Source organism: Mustela nivalis (genome assembly GCF_964662115.1).
Source record: "Mustela nivalis genome assembly, chromosome: 16".
NCBI lineage: Eukaryota > Metazoa > Chordata > Mammalia > Carnivora > Mustelidae > Mustela > Mustela nivalis.
The window spans coordinates 35,197,800-35,201,557 of record NC_139035.1 but is presented as its reverse complement, the minus strand read 5'-3'; the positions used below and the strand labels follow the sequence as shown (position 1 = coordinate 35,201,557).

Here is a 3,758-nt window from a genome sequence, read left to right as displayed (position 1 = left end):
TTTGTCCAAGATTGATCTCCGTTTGACCTGTTCTGCTAGTATAGGAAGCTGGCTCCCTGACGGAGTAAGTGAGAGGGAGGGGAGCTGGCTGGTTGCTTAGGAACCAAGCTTGATATCTAAATAGAAATAGGTGCCAAAGTCTGAAAAGTCACCTGGTCTGTGGAGAAATGCTCATAAACAGCTCCTCAAGGGAATCTGTCAGCAGAAGGCCTAGGGATTCTGCACAGTTGGTTGTCAGGTGTTTACCTTGCCACCACTCAATAACACTCAGAATGTGGTAGGTGAGAGTGCATGACTCAGTGGTACCTTTCAGAGAGGATAGAGCTTTTTCTTCTTTCTTTTTTGAGGAAGAGCTGGGAGTGAGCTGGGCATCTAGGACAAATTCCTGACTAAAAAAGGCACAGTTCCTTTTTGTTTTAAAACTTACAGTTTTGCTATCGTTTGGACTTTTTGCAGTTGAAAAATTGGGGTATTCAGGGTGAAGGAGGACTGGGCAGTGCTCTTCTGCCAAAGGCTCATCTGGCCCAAATCTACTTGTCCCCTTTCTTGTGGAGGTAGCTGGGTGTGAACTATTCAGGTGAAGAGTGGTGTAGAACACTGTAGCTATGGCTGCCACAGACTGGTCTTATCTATTAACTCTTGCTCCATCTTCCATTTTTTTGCCTTACCCCCAACCTTTAAAAAAAAAAAACAGTATAATTTAAACTCCAAGACCTAAATGGAAAGCAAGATATTAATCTCTGGTTGCAGGCCTCTAAGGCTCTTGAATACTGATGCCTCTTTGTGCCAGGCCATTACAAGAAAACCCATGTCTAGTGTACTACCCTTAAACTAGGCCATCCAGGCCATTCCCTACTTGCTACTGTAGTTGAACTAGCTGAAAAATCAGGTAGTTTCAAAAGCCATAAGCTCAATTTGGTTACAGGTGGCAGAGGGACTTACTTAGAATGCTGAAGCTATGTTTTTAGGATCTCTAAGGGATGTAGTGGGATCTGCTGTTAAACTAAAGCATGACCAAGAGAAATCTGGGTAAATGTCAGGTGCTCAGCTGTGAGCAGCATTTGGGCTTCTAGAGATCAGGAAACATGCAAGGTACAGAAACTTTGTAATTTTTGGTCATTTTGGTTGAGTGGGTAACACGGAGGATTTGGTTTTGGTGTCTGGCTAACTCTGTAACTGCACAGCTCAAAGTTAAAAAGAGCCCACTGTAGGTAAAGTGGAGGGCAACTGCTAGATCTGGGTTGTCCTTTCCCCTTATGCTATGAAACACTAATAGCCAGGCTCTCCATCTGGATAGAGGCCCAGAAAAGAGGAGCTGGCAAAAGGTGATGAAGATTGTGTTCTGAAGAGCCAAGAAGGATCAAACTTGTATGTAACTGTAATGAAAAGCTTACATAGATGCCAGAGGAATGGATGAGTAGTTTTGTGTAGTCTTAACTAGAGAGACTAGTTTCTTCTATGTTTTTTATTGTTTTCAGAATGCTGGGAGAAAAGTGCCTGGTGGCTCAGTTGGTTAAGAGCTGGACTGAGGGTCATGAGATTGAGCCCCACATCTCCATGCTCAGTGGGGAGTCTGCTTGAGATTTTCTTTTTCCCCTTCCTCTCCCTGCCCTCACTCACTCTCTCTAATAATAAATACATTTTTCAAAAAAACAAAAAAACAAAAAACAAAACCAAACCACTGGGTGAGTGTGTGCAGGGCTGTTCACTGATCTCCCTCACTGCTCCTTCTCTGGTCCTGATGGGTAGATAGATACCAGGTGCCCTTTCTTTCTTGAAGACTGTTAGTTTTGGTTGCTACGCTGCACACTCTCTTGGTGTGGTCTGCTTTCTTGCCTCCACCTTGCTTAAGAGTGGAAGGGGTATTGGATGGTGTCACCAGCTCTTCTTTTTGTTCTCTGTCCACCCCACTAAACTGGATTAGCTCAAAGTTAAACAGAACAAAACACTGTAGGTAATTTGGAGGGCGACGGTTGGATCTGGGCTTGTTCCTTCCCCATATAATTCGATCTCTGGTTATATGTTCCCATATCATCCTATACTTCCTTTTTCAGAATAATCAATTCCCTTGTAATTGCTTAGTCCTATTTGACTACCAACTTGCTGAAGGTAGGGACTATTTGTCTTGGACTCTGTTGCCAGTGTCTGGTGCATACTATTTTCTCAAATAGAACTGATCCTTGAACAACACAGGGTGTGAGCTGCACAGGCCCACTTACACCCAGATTGTTTTTTGATAAATATAGTACAGTACTGTAAATGTATTATGATTTTTTAGTGTTTTCTTTTTCCCTAGATTACTTTATTATAAGAATACAGTATATAATGTTGCTATAACAAAAATATCTGTTTATATTATTGGAAAGGCTTCTGGTCAATAGTAGGCTATTAGTAAAGTTCTGGGAGAGTTATAAGTTCTATTCAGAGTTCCTGCTGTGTGGGGCACCCCTACCGCCTGAGTTGTTCAAGGGTCACCTGTATTTGTTGTTAGAATAAATGAATGAACTAAATAAATAAGTCTTTCATTTTACAGATTTATTACTAAGGACCATGGGAAAATAAATCTGGGGAAGGAAAAAATTCAAAAATTGGTTTCTAGTCTCTGTTTCTGACTCTCTCTGAGCTAAAAACCAGCGTTAGACTGGGAGCTCCCACACGCTGATCCTCCTTCCTCGCTAGCCCCATCTTTACTCCATACTTGTCTATTTTCACTTTCCGAAGATACCACCAAGGTAGAGCAAGGAGTGGAGCCTCCCGTGTCGGATCCCGCAGTTCCCTTTGCCTCTGTCCTGCCCACATAGCAATAAAGTTAGGCCGTTTTCTCAGCTGAGCGTTCTCAGGAAATTCTTGCACTAGGGCTGGCAGTTTAGGTGTTAGCCCTTCAGTGAAACACTTCCTTCTTACTGGCCTGATTGAAAAGCTTCTGCCTCTCTGTTCATTTCTCATGTGAAGCCAGAAAACTGAATTTCTCGAACCTGAGCCCGTGAAGGTGGGGTTTCTGTGTATTTTGTACGTTGCAATAATACTGCCAGCGCCCAGAAGCATGCCTGGCACACATTTATTCCGAGTGAACAGGGCCCATGCCCTTCACACCCAGCTTCGAGACGGCAAATCCTGGGCCTTGCGCACCCACTTCTAGGAATTCAGCCTCTCCAATTGGGGATTTAGGCAGGTCAGAGTAAACAACGGAATTTGTAGGGCCACTCACAGGTGAGGACAGTCTGCAAAACATGTCGCTTTCTCGAGAGAAGCTTCGTTTGGAGGGGATAGCGCACTTGCCCAGACAAAGCAGAGTGTTTTTGTGCTGAGTGCAGCGTGCACCTCTTTGAATTCCCTGACCTAATAACACGAAGCGAAGCTACGTGAGGGTAGCGGCAGGCTACTAGCTTCGCCAGGTCCCGCCTTCTCTCGGGCACTTCCGCCCCTCCCAGTCCCTGCGCAGACGGGCGGGGCCGGCTTCTGTCTAGCCGGAAAGGGCCGGGCCATAGGCGTCCACACTTCCGGCACAGCCGGGCGGGCGGTCCTAACGCGAGGCGCGCGAGCGGCCTGGATGACGTCACGGAAAGTGGCGGGAGGGCCTGTCTGTGTTGGACCTGCGCAGTAGGCCGGTTTTGCCGACCTGGAGCGCGGCACCTTGCGAGGGATTTCCAGTGTTGCGGCGGAGCATTCTGGTTTCGGCGTTTTCTCGGCAGCTCACAGGAAACGCGCGGGCGCTTGTGATCCCGCGAACCTGCGGCGGAAGTGGAAGCAGAAAGTAT

At 46.1% G+C, this 3,758-nt stretch overlaps 1 protein-coding gene across 7 annotated transcripts in view; it reads left to right on the top strand.

Annotated features, from left to right (window-relative positions):
- The first annotated feature begins 3,519 nt into the window (after window positions 1-3,519).
- LAMB3 (laminin subunit beta 3) overlaps window positions 3,520-3,758 on the top strand; it is a 171,173-nt gene continuing 170,934 nt past the window's right edge. For 4 of the 7 annotated variants that reach the window (XM_082701795.1, XM_082701792.1, XM_082701790.1 and 1 more), the window contains exon 1: window positions 3,674-3,754. The gene's annotated coding sequence lies outside the window, so the exon portion shown is untranslated. Of the gene's footprint in view, window positions 3,755-3,758 lie in introns of all 7 variants that reach the window. The other 3 variants (XM_082701793.1, XM_082701789.1, XM_082701794.1) reach the window with 3 other exon arrangements.